At 42.8% G+C, this 12,595-nt stretch overlaps 1 protein-coding gene across 11 annotated transcripts in view; it reads right to left on the bottom strand.

Annotated features, from left to right (window-relative positions):
- Window positions 1-12,595, bottom strand: part of SAMD11 (sterile alpha motif domain containing 11) — a 124,793-nt gene that overhangs the window by 105,009 nt on the left and 7,189 nt on the right. The window lies entirely within an intron of this gene.

Below are 12,595 nucleotides of genomic sequence, written 5' to 3'. Positions count from 1 at the left end.
AGGTAGCTCTCCTGTTTGATACGCATCCTTGGATTCTCCAGGACCTGCACTAAACTCTGTGTCTTCTGGCTCATCTCCAGCTGACCTCGTCCAGTCAAACACAGAATGCCCTCTAATTCTGGCTGAAAGTCAAATGCCTCATTACTTTTCCGAAGATGTCTCCCAGTATTCTATAAATTGTATCCCACCTCTCTCGCCCACTAGCTCATCTACTGGGTTTCTTTCTTCAGTGTTGCCAGACGTGGGCTTTTTTCAGCCCCTTTTACACAGGTACACACCCTCCTTATCACTGTAGCTACCAACATACAGAGAGAAAGAGAGAGAGACCATTTAAGTATCTTTATCACTGCAGCACTTACTCCTGTCTAGATCATTATTATGTATTCTTTGGCTGCAACAACAACTAGGAGTCCCCAAACAGAACTCCATGGTGCTAGGTGCTGTAGGAACAGAACAAAGGACCAAACCTGACCCCAACATCTCTGCTGTTTAAGTAAAGACAACACTTGTAAAAATATTCGACAGCTGCTTAACCTTGTATTTCCCTGGCATTCTCCCTTCTTGCTAATTTTATTGCAAATGCAACAGTGGATATTTCATAGGGTGAAACAATTTCTTCTGAAGCCTGCTTGCAACTGCTTTGTTATTTCCTGCCGGATTTTAGCCAGCGTTTCTGGTACCACAAAGAGATACATATGTATTTTTTAAACTAATTACTCAGAACAGCCATGTCACCTCATACAACAGAAAGGGGCTACACTTGACCTTTCGTCGACAGGAAGGGAGCTCACGCTGCACTTTGCAGCAGCAGCTCTCTGCAGCCTTTTAAGAGGTAATTCAGCAGTAACAAGGGAAAGAGAATTATCTCAAATACATTTCAGGCTGCTTTGGTCAAGAGTGCTTCACCCAAGTTGGGTAAATGCTCTCACTGTGCCTCTTGGCCTCCACCTGTAAGAACCTGACGTTTTGCATATGCAAAACTTTGAAAAGGGCTACAAACTCCTATGGGGTACTTGGGCCAGATGTGCCAAAAAATAATAACCAATGTAATGTTGTTTCTATAATTCTACTGATCACTATGGTCTGGGGGGAAAGGGGGATGGGCTGGGTAGAGAGGGCAGGAGAAATCAGGAGCCAACGTATTTTTTGTACCAAGCTATCCCTGCCTCGAAAGTCCACGGCAGTCTTAACAATCCTTTGCTGACAGTAAGGCTGAAACTGGGGAAAGCTGAGACACGCTAATGCACATTCTCTTCCAAACCTTGCGGGTATCCTGCTGGGAGTTAACGCAGCATTAACTCCCACACCCTCCCCTTCATGGCTTTTAGTACGCAGCAAGAAGAAGGAAAGGTCTCTTTAGGGCTGCCTGTAAGAAGTGCCACTACAGCAGCTCACAAAGAGGGAGAGAGCTCTGTAAGCAAAGGTTTTGGGCCGTATCGGTTCCTGAACCTCCGCCTCGTTTCCTCCAGGTCTAGATGTTTTGCCTAGGCTGCCTGACCCCTCACCTTTTCCCCTCCTTCTTCTTCCCAGGCAAACTTGGGTACAATTCTCTGCACTCTGTTAACCCAGGAAGGCTTCACTTAGCGGCATCATACGGTTTCAGCTGAGGCTCTTGAGGTTTTTTTCTCACCCAATCTTCCATCTGGAATGACTAGCCCACAGGGTGGGTATGCCATTTATTTGCCCAAGGTCACGCAGCCGGCTAGGACTACGTCCCCCCCCGCCATGCAACCAAGGTCCATTCCTCTCGCTACTAAGGCAAAGAGTTTCACTAGCCACAGCTTCTTCCTCAATCTACCAGTGATTTTTTTAGTGGCATCTTGCGACACGCTCAAATCACCACTCTGCAAAGGGTCTTCTTATCCTGCGGCCCTGGCAACCACATCAGCGTGTAAAGCCAAATCCTACTGAAATCTCTAGACTCAGTGCCAAAAAATGGCTGAGAGTGAGAACAAGCTGCCCAGAGTACCTCATCCCTCGGATGGTCTGCACTGCACTCCCTTTTGTGTCTAGGCATAAACCTGGTTTGCAAAATCTCCAGGATAGGGGCTGTGTAACTCAGTGATGCTGTTTGTATAGCACCTATGACAGCAAGACTGCAATCCACGTTAAGGATTCTCAAAGCTCTCCTCCTATAACATGAACTTGCAGTTCATGTACCTGCAAGCACATTATCGTAAGGCTCAGCTCCCCGTCCTCCCCATGTTTTATCCTGGAATTAGACTGAACAGGTTTATGGTGCTGGAAGAGACCTGGTTAGGAAAAGGAGGGAGTGATGAGTTCAAGAGCGAGGGATAATCTAGATGGGCCAGAAAGGCAGTTTTGAATTTCTGACTGTATTTTTAATTAATTGCACGGCACTTAAGAGCCGATGACAGGTGTTCTATAAATCTAAAATAATTAAATAAAATAAGCATAAGCTAAATAACAGTTTTGTATGTGCCATGCATATTTAAATATTCAAATCATGAGTGTGATATTAATAAAATATATCAAAGTTCACATTGATATAAACCAGATTTATTGTGCTATATATAGTACAGCTGGACCTTATAGCATCACAGAGGTGGCAAAAGCATAAAAATCTAATCTGTTTGTAGGCAAGCAGCCATATTCATGTTTGATGGGTTCACATGGACAGCCACAAAATACTGAAAGCCTAGCTTTATTTCCTCATTTTCAAAGATCTGTAATGAGCAACCATTGCTGGCCTTCTGCATATGACATCCACAGATCCTTCTCTCCACACCTGATATGACTGGTGTGTAACACACTGCACATGTGTGCTTTGCATTTTGATGACGAACTCTTCTGGGGCAGCCTTCATCCCAGCACAGCACACTCCAGCCCACTTCTCACACATTCACTGATAAACCATTTAAGCGTTCAGCCAGCCCTAAGCTGCTCTAATTCATGCCAGAGAACAAAAATGCTCTCAACTACCATGAAAGAGCCCTATAAAAGAAAGTATCTTCCTTCGCCACCTTCTCCTTCCCATTGAGCTCTGCACCGAGTGCCGCTCAGGTAAATCCCATGGATGTGATTTCATTCCAAATAAACAAGTTGTTCCAATTATGCAAATTCCAAACTCCAGGAGAGATGAGGGCATCAGTGAAAGAAGAAAAGCGGAAGCCACTTACGTCTACCTCAGTATCTACAGCCAAAGCCAGTCCGGTGACACTGTCAGGAGCCTCAGGGACTGCGAAACAGGGGCTGAACTCCATTTCCAGCTCCTTTCCTGGCTGATTACAAGGGGTCATCTCCTCTCCCCATGCCCCACTTCTCCCTCATCTCTTCCATTTTTAAAACAGGGGTTTTCATATTGAGGGAAAATAATGCAGCAGCTAATATTGGTCATTTCCTTTTTTTGGCAGTAATAACGCAGCCCTCCTTCAAAAGCACAGCCTAGCTAACGTTATATTACAAAAGCAGCCAAAAAAGCCCCAAGAAACACACAGATAAATGCCAGCATGTTTCAGAGTACTCTGTGGAGCAGACTGACTGATGTCACACATCTTTTTCAGCTCTAATTACCAGGCTTCTCTGATCAAGGTAGAATTATTTGCTGATCAAGGATATTATTGATTCTAGCTCGTTGCCCTACTGGGATCAGTCTGAATGACACAGTAGACCCCGACAGATTAAATACTGTCAGAACATTCCAGGGAAGCTCTGAGGAAAGATTCTCTTCCTGTTACTGCCTTAGCATATGTCAAGTTTCACAGCTCATAGGATATCAAGATGTTTCATGCCAGCCAAGGCTAACAGCACAGCATCTTAGTGCAAGCCAATGTTGGGGATGGTTCTCTGTACGGATGAATACAAGGCTTGTGAAGAGGGAGGTGGACGACGGGGTTATTTCCTGACTCTAGTAAGCGGTGAAGTTGAGACTTCCAGATATGCCGCATCTCCACCTCTCCTCTTGCACATATAACCCTATACTGACACCTTTCCAAGATCATTTAAAGCAAACGTCGAAGGAAGGCGGGTTCCATTGTTTAAGGAGTTGCAAGCTTTGACAGAACGCACCGTGCTCACTTCTTTAGAGAATTCAAATATCACCTTGCTTCGTAATCTGGTGGCCAGACAGGAAGACTTGACCGGAAGATCAGGAGAAAACAAAAGCAGCCAGACAAGGAGCATAAGCTAGAATAGCATCTAGGTGGGGAAAAAAGGCTTGGCTTTCATGAGAAAGCCACAGAGGTTGTTTTTTTGAAGCCCAACGCATCTATTCATTACCCGAACCCGCAAGCTGTAAACACTCAGTCTGGCAAGCAGCGTATACCACATTGAGAAGATGAAGAGAAAGCATCGTTCTCTTCACAGAAGCCTAATGCACCACCAGCTGATCCACATGCCAGGTTTCCGATTAAACCAACACTGAACAACAGGAGGTAAAAAGGCAGAAATCCCACTGGAGACATAAAGCACATACTAAGGAGTAACAGACTTTAAGACAGTTGGACACTTCATCAGCGTAATATGCGGTAAAGGGCCTTTGTAGTGGTGAAGGCCCGTCCTTCCCCACCCATTATAAAGATCTTAATCTTAAATAATTGCACGTGTAATTTTAATAATTCCTTCATTCATTGGAGAACTCCAAACTGGTTTGTAAACACTGGCTTATTAAGGACAGGAGGTAATAATGGTTTCAGTCCATTATTAGATGGGAATGGTAGAACTGTCAGAAACGCTAAAAAAGTAAGAATGTTCAGTAAATATTTCGTTTCTGCACTGGGAGAAAAAGCTAGCTCTAACATGGTATGAAAATGAAACACTTTTCATTCCAGCAGTGAATTAGGAGGTTTCCAAACAGAAACTTCTAAAGTTATACAGTTTTAAACCAGCAGATTTAGATAACTTGCTCTCAGAGAGTTTCCCAGAGCTCTTTAGACACTTTACTCAGATTTTTAATGAGCCTCAGAACAATGAGGAAATACAAGGTAAATGGTAAAACAGAGCACTGTGCTTGTATTTTAAAAAGCATAAGCACAAGCAGAATAATCCAAGTAGTTTTATAACACCCAGGAGAAATAATGAAATAGAGGAAACTGGACAAGTAATAATAAATTAAAGGAGGGTGATATAATTTATGCAAATTAAAGCTTGTTAATGGAAAAGATGTTAAATACATCTTTTTTGCTGAGACAATAGTGCTAGTGTAATGTGCTTAGATTTCTGCAAGTTATTTGATCGTGCACCACACAACTTTTTGAATGAGAAATTAAGAGCATTACAAGTCAATGTGGCACAAATTACATTGATTAAAAGGTGATTAAAAGACCTCAGAGTATAAGCATGTAACCAATTCTCCCTAATATTTTTATCGATGACCTGGAAGAAAACAAAGAGTCATCGCTGATGGTTAAGACGGAGAATGTGCGAGCTAATGGCAAGTAAGGAAATCCCAGGGTCATGGACACGAAATAGCGTGGGCTAGTCGGTGAAGTTGGCATTTTGAAAGCAGGGAATATTAACCCAGGAAAAAGTGACTCTGAAAAGGGTGCGAGAGTCAGGGTGGGAATCAGGTGAAGAGGTTCATCCTGGGCAATGCCCTAGCTTTATCAATAACGTGGACATACAAAGCTGTTAGGAGACCAAGTGGCAGGAATGTGACACTGAACAAATTCAAATTAGCAATATCATCATCATTTCCTAAAAAGTGAGAGTAGTTACCCACTGAAACAATTTACTAGGGTCAATGCAGGACAGGACCAGGACACTTAATCAAGATTGGATGCTTTCCTTAAAAAGAAAAGTACAAAGATAAGCCACCATAAACAGGAACTAGTTTGGGGAAGTTCTTTTGCTTATTATAGTGCAAGAACTTAAGTCTTGATGGTAACAGTGGTCTCTTGCCCTTTTAACCCATAAATCTAAATATTTCCATTTCCATATGCAACACCAGAGGTGCTCTCCCCAGCCTGTATATGGGGAAGCTGAATCACGGAAAGGTTAGTGCTTATGTTTCCAAAGGCCACGCAAGGGTACAAAATGCTGCAGAGATTCCTGATGTGAAAGGGGATAAAAGGCACGTGGGCCCTGAGAAAGTATGTTTCTGGGTAAGCCAAGTTCAACAACCCAAATAAGAAGCTGCATTTGAAAACAAAGGTTGGAGAAAGCGATGTGGGTTACCCTCAGCAGGGAAAAGGGCAGAAGCCCACACACCTGACTGCCAGCCCACAGCATTCACTACTCTACTCCACTAGTGAACAGAGCCAGGATATGCAGGATGATTATCATCAAGTGCAGCTTCATAGAATTACTTTTACCGAACTTATTTCTGAGAAATCCATCACAGCAAGGTGAGACTTGAAAAAACCAGATCCACATTGCTGATGCGAACAGGTGCAGATCCACAGACTTCCAGCCCTGAATTACCAGCTCATTAATTTCAAGCCAAAAATGTTTTAAGGAATCACATTGTTAATTTGGGGATTAAAAAAACCCAGACAAAATGTACTAACATTTTTATTTGGAATTAAAAGCATCCTTATAAGGAGCACGCAGGCTGCCATTCTCATTCTGGATGGGCTGCTGCTCGACTACTTTGAGACCCCATACTGTCCACTATGCCTGCAAAAACATCAGCTGTGGTGTTTGGAGCTGCACCTGAAGGACAGCACCGCCACCAAAAATATAAATAAATCAGCCCTCTGCTCTGAAAGAGCCAATTTAGCCTGATAACAAGCAAAACTGCTTGAGGGCCAGAACACACCAAATTTTTCATGCTCTGCTAGGTGTCCTCTGATGCACACTAAATTTTGATGCAAGCCATGCCAGTCTAAAGATGAAAAAGAACAGAGTTAAACTCATGTAAATCTAGACTGATTGTGATCAAAGTCCAATCCTGCATTCACACTGCCATGCTTATTTCAACCTGCATTTACTTTAGATCAGAAGATGATATTATCAATCCTATTGCAGCTAAGCAGGAACATGCCAGGCATGGATGAGGTCCCAACAGTTTTAGGCATTGAACACATAAGGAGCAAAAAACTACCCAGCCGTTCACAATATACAACTTATTTTCTGTCTTTTTTTTTTTTTTTCAACTGACCCTAAAACACTGTAATACTTAAGACTGATGGCGCACAATTTTTAAGTAACACTACTATTGTAAACTCTAGTTCACTGAACCATCACTGAAGAATCTTGTAGTGCCTTCCTTTGTAAGTGTACTTTACGGTTAAGTGGGTGAATCACAAGGGGGAAATAAAAGAGGAATTGATATCATAGTCCCCTCTGGGGAAAAAAAAAAAAAAAAGGTATGTTTGTGTGGTTCACCCCATGTCACAGAAAAAGAGATCTCAAGAATCACAGCTGTGACGAATGGTGGGAAAAGTTATTGATCTAAAAGAATTCATTTTTACTATAAGGGCTGGTACTTTTACTTATTTCATAAAGGTCTGGCATCAAATCACTGTGAATTTCAGGATTATCTAATTCTATCTAATCTCATTCAATCACTGATGCTCCAGACTGTAGCAGAAAGGAATGCTTGCCCTTTCCCGTCTTCAGGGGCTATCTCCGGTTACCCTAGCAACACAGCAAAAGCAGCTTCAACAGAGCTGAGTACCAGCTATCACATTCATCTCCAGATAAAAAGAAAGGATGGGGTTACAAGGGAGTTTTTGCAATTTGATGGGTAGAGATAGGCAGAACAGCAGCTACCATTGGAGTGGAATCTACTCATAACTCTGAATTAGCAAGGCCCCAGAGACTTGGTGATAAATACAAGCTCCTAGGGGTAAGACACTCATAGACAGCAAACTAAGTCTGGTAAAGTGGTCTGCTTACTCTCAAAAGGAAAAAGTTTTATACTAAGAAGCTGCGGTGATTAAGAGGCCAAAGTTAACCGAAGCTGTTTAAAATCCCAGAGCTGCTTTTTAAATTATCTGAAACAATCATACCTCCCAGCACTAAACTGGAAATCAACTACAAGCAAACACACTACTTTGTTGCAGTGTCTTCATTATTCAGAAGATATATCTTCTAGACCAAAAGGCTTCTATTACCAAAAGGTCTCAAGTTTTCCTGCTTCTTAATTCTCTGGAAACCATTCAAAAAAGTTCTACCTTCCTAATTGATTAGCACAATGCAAGAAATAATGAGTACTGCCCATCATCTTACATCTTAAGACAGAAGATGCTGTTACTTTCAGAATGTTGATTAAACCTTACTACGAAGTCTTTTTTTTTTTCCATTTTACAATGCGATAAAACAAAAGGCCACATCAAGGCACAGGGTTTTTTAATATGAGTGAGCATCAGTGCAGAACTCACTCACAGGCAACTGCCTTCAATTTGCACTGAGGCACAACAAGGCCTCTTGCTCCACGGCACTGCCCCTACATCACTTCCAAAGAGCTGAGCTCTGGATGCGTGCCGCTAAACACAGCAACTTTAGCCAAATACACGGGACATCTCTACCAGCAAAAGCTGCTGCAGCAGCACACATGCAGATGAAGAACACCTTCCTCTGGCAAGCGCCCCACTGAAAAAAGCAAGGCTGTTTGTATGAGCCCATAATCTAACATCACAGTACGGCAGCCGTGGGGACGACCGCCTTCGCTGACGTCTGTACGCATTCCACCAAGGTGAGACTCCCTCCAACGACCTGGCTTGTTGGCGAACGCTGGTGCAAGTTTCCTTCTAGCTGAAGATATGAAAGATTAAAAAAGCCTATTTTGCATACCGACTGAAGCTATCTTGACGTCTTAAAATGAGGGATTTGATGTGCAGGATTTTTTTTGTACAGGTAATCAAAGAACAGGGCAAATTTGGGCTTGACGGTATTCCCAGATTCTGTGGCTTTATATGCATGTGCAAAATAAAGTGAAATCAGTAAAAGCTAAAAGTCCCACATTGACTAGAGGTAAAATAAATGAGCGAGAACCTTTCTTTCCGTGCTTGGGAATTCCCTCCATCCATCCCTCCTTGTCCTCAGACATGTCACAAGAAAATCCTATATCAGATTATATTTATGACCCAGGGGAATGTGTAATTTCCTCTCTGTTCTCCCTGGTTTTGTTAAAATAACAGAGCCAAAAATAAAAAAAAAGGAAATGCATAGCTCCAACAGTGGAGGTGGTACATACAGGAGATTTACCTTCACACAACAGCAGTATGAGAGTAAAGCAGAGGTGCTAAAGATGTTCTCGTTTTATTTACGAAACTGCACATGATCCCTGCAACAGTAAATAACTCTTCAGGAGATGTCTTTCATTGCCCTCAATTGGAAAACACAACCTGGGGACACAGAGCCCTATAATGAGTTTTTCACTGACATCTACCAGAAGTGAGGAACGTGGGCACCTCTAAACAGAAAAAAGCCCTGAAATGGTGAGAATGGTGATTCTTCAGCTGTTGAGCAAGAGAAGATGATGCATTTCAATATAAGAAGGAAGAAGGGCGAGAAGAGGACATAGATGTCAAACAGGAATCTGTTGTGTAGCAAGACGTTTTCTAGATAAAGGAAATTGTGCATAAGAGAAACAGAGTAAGACAACGCAGAAGGAAAAAAAAAAACAAAAAGAAGCAAGAAACCCAAACAAAAGACCACAAAAACAAACAAACAAACAAACAAAGATAGAAAAAGGAAAAAAAATATAGACAAAACAAAGTGATTTTGCAAGCATAAAATTGTGACTGAGCGTTTCTTCATTAAAAACAGAGCGGATCTCTTTTCCAAAGTCTAGAGCCAGCAGGAAACTGCTTCTCTGTTCTCCCTGTCCCATAACTAAACCAGAACAAGCGATCTGAAGAGTGCATCATCTCTGCAAACTTGAACTAGCTGATAGTTTTAAACCTCAGGAAAAGAAAAATGACAAAGTTTATGAGAGAGTTAATTCTGATCCTTTAGTCACCTCTGCCATTTAGATCCCATGTTCACTAAAGGCATTTGCCACCAGGCTCCAAATTAGCACTGATCCCTTTGAATAAGGCCAGCAAGTTTGGACATAGACCACTGCAAATTAAAACCAGGTGTCCGTGCCCTGAAGCAGTAGAGACAGCCTTAAGCAGTTTAATGACATCTCTAAATAATTTTGACAGCAAAATTACTTATCTTATGTCACCTTTACACTGCCCTTGACACACCGCTAACAAGATGATGTTGCTTTCCCTGCTTCTATATATTTATTTATCTATCTTTCTTCCCATGCTTAACTTTCTTTTCCTCAGACCAGTAGATTTTCTAGACCTGATGGAGTACAGTACAATTCACCGGGCAAGCAGTGCTAGCTGCAAAGCCCATCCTGCATCTGCTGACTTAGCATGTAAAACTTACTCCCACAGGGGCTGAGGGCTCGGAAACTGCCTCTTCCCACAACTGAGCCCACCAGAGGACACAACGCCACAGTACCAGAAACGACACTGTCTTGGCTCTTCCAGGGAATCGACACCACGCAGAAGTCTGCGGGACAAGGAAAGCCCCTCTGCAGCCTTTATGGAGTCCCAGCAGGAGGAAATACGCTCACTCCAAGCAGAACCCCTCATACGTGCCAACCTCGGCGTAAATATTCTTTCACCCTCTTTCAGGGAGGGTTAGCTTGGCCCGTTATTCACAAACACTAAACTGAACTCGCAGATGGATCTCCCTCTGTCCTTCCATCATGCAAGACCTTTCGCATTCAGTTTCTCATCATTGCTCACTGGAACAGCAGAGATCTTCACTACAGCTCTCGCACTACAGCAAACCTCCCCCATTTGGAACTCCTTAAAACCCACTGTAAGATAAAATTATTTTCCTAAGCCGTAGCTGCTTATTCATCTCTGCTGTTCACTCACAAGTCTGCAATCCAATTAATATTTTCCTTTCCAGAGGGTATGTAATAATCCACAAAATTAAATCCTTCAGTATTGTGCTGGCACTCTTAGTGCCATTGATCTGGATTTGTTCTGCCTCTGCGTAAAATAATAGTAATTTTATTGGTGTAACACCCATCTTCCAAATCTCTGACAGTGGACATCACCAGGCCATTGCAGTGTGCCCCGTTCATGAGCTGAGTTTGAGGACCATTAGGAATAACTTCCAGTGCAGAATACATTCAGGAGCACCTCTCACACCCACACTGATTCCCATTTCAAGCTGGCAGTTTTCCCCTCTGAAGTGCTGTATGATCCAACAGCCATTGATTTTAGGGACCCTTCTGCTGAGAGAAGGAGACAGACATGTTCCCACTGCCCTCAGATTAGAAACCCTTGCAAGCTGACGCTGTGGACTCCAACTCTGCACCTCTCCCCAGTACTGGATGGGATGCCCAAGTCTCTTGCCCCATTTAAGAGCACAACGTACCTTATCTTCAGTTTCTCTATAAAGGTGGCGTCTGACAGATTTTGAATAAACTTTTGTTAAGCATTGAACTTTAACTCACAAGTTTGCAGTGCAACACACACACTCTAAAAATCACCTGAGTGAAGTCCGCTAAAAAATAAAACCGAGCAAAAAACCCACAAAGAAACAAAAAAACCCCAACCAACTCAGAAAACTCCAACAAATGCTAACCTAAACTAAAATGTGCTGGATTAAAAGCAACAATCCAAATCAGCATGAAACCACAAATAAAAATCAACAGACTGTGCCAAAGACCTTGGGGGGATAAAAAGGTTTATAAGTCTGCTTTACAGAGGGGCTTTTTCCACATTCATAAGGCAGTCCCCAGAGACACGAAGGCAAAGTTATGAAAACAGTCCCCTTCACATAAACCCCAAGATTCTCCAGCTCCAATCCTTAAGTCCACAGCAGCTCAGAAAGGAACCTAAATCTAATCTATTCAGTTAGAAGTAAAATTTCAGACTTAATCCTGCCTCTACAGGCAGCCAACTCAATTTTCCAGCAGGCAAAGTCCTCTTCTCATAGGAAAGTGCTCTTAGAAGACTCATGTCCCATGTGGGAGACTCCCCGTTTTGGGCCAGCCTCTGAATTTGGATCCCACAACACAGGGATCTACTCAGTAGCCCAGGGATCTCCCTTTCCCCCACCACGTGCAGCTCTGATTCCTGGCTTTCCAGGCAAACTTCAGAGCAGCCCGGTGGCCAGGAGGGCATCACTGGGGAAGGGCAATGAATGCAGCTGCAGCCAGAACCCACACAAAGCCACAATTTGGGGGAGATGCAGAGCTGCTTTCCACCCCTGCACCTCTGAAACAGGGAGACAGGAGAATGCTCAGAAATCTTAGGGCTAAATAACAGAGACTCCGCTGATTACTGGCATTCTGTTTTCTAAGTAAGCAGATAGTTACTTTTTCCGTCCTTGACAAGGTCTTGGACTAATGCCTTAACCTCAGGGGCATCAAAAGAAAACAACAGCGATGACGATGAAAAGCAAAAAGAAGCAAATAAAAAGAATCACATATAAATCAAATCAGGAGCAAAACACAGCCCCGGTAAGCAAATGAATTACTACTGTCATTGACCAAGTTATGCACAATCACCACGTGTCTTGACGTGCGACGAAGGAGATGGGGTAAAACCCAAAGAATTCTAACGTGCTTTTTTTTGTTGTTTTGTTTGAATACGGCCATATCATGATAGCTTTTTGAAAGCTCGCCTTTCCTTCTTTACCTGTGACCCAAACGCCATACTCCAACATG

This window comes from Haliaeetus albicilla, chromosome 4 (assembly GCF_947461875.1).
Source record: "Haliaeetus albicilla chromosome 4, bHalAlb1.1, whole genome shotgun sequence".
NCBI classification, from domain to species: domain Eukaryota; kingdom Metazoa; phylum Chordata; class Aves; order Accipitriformes; family Accipitridae; genus Haliaeetus; species Haliaeetus albicilla.
This window is presented reverse-complemented; position numbering and strand designations above follow the sequence as displayed.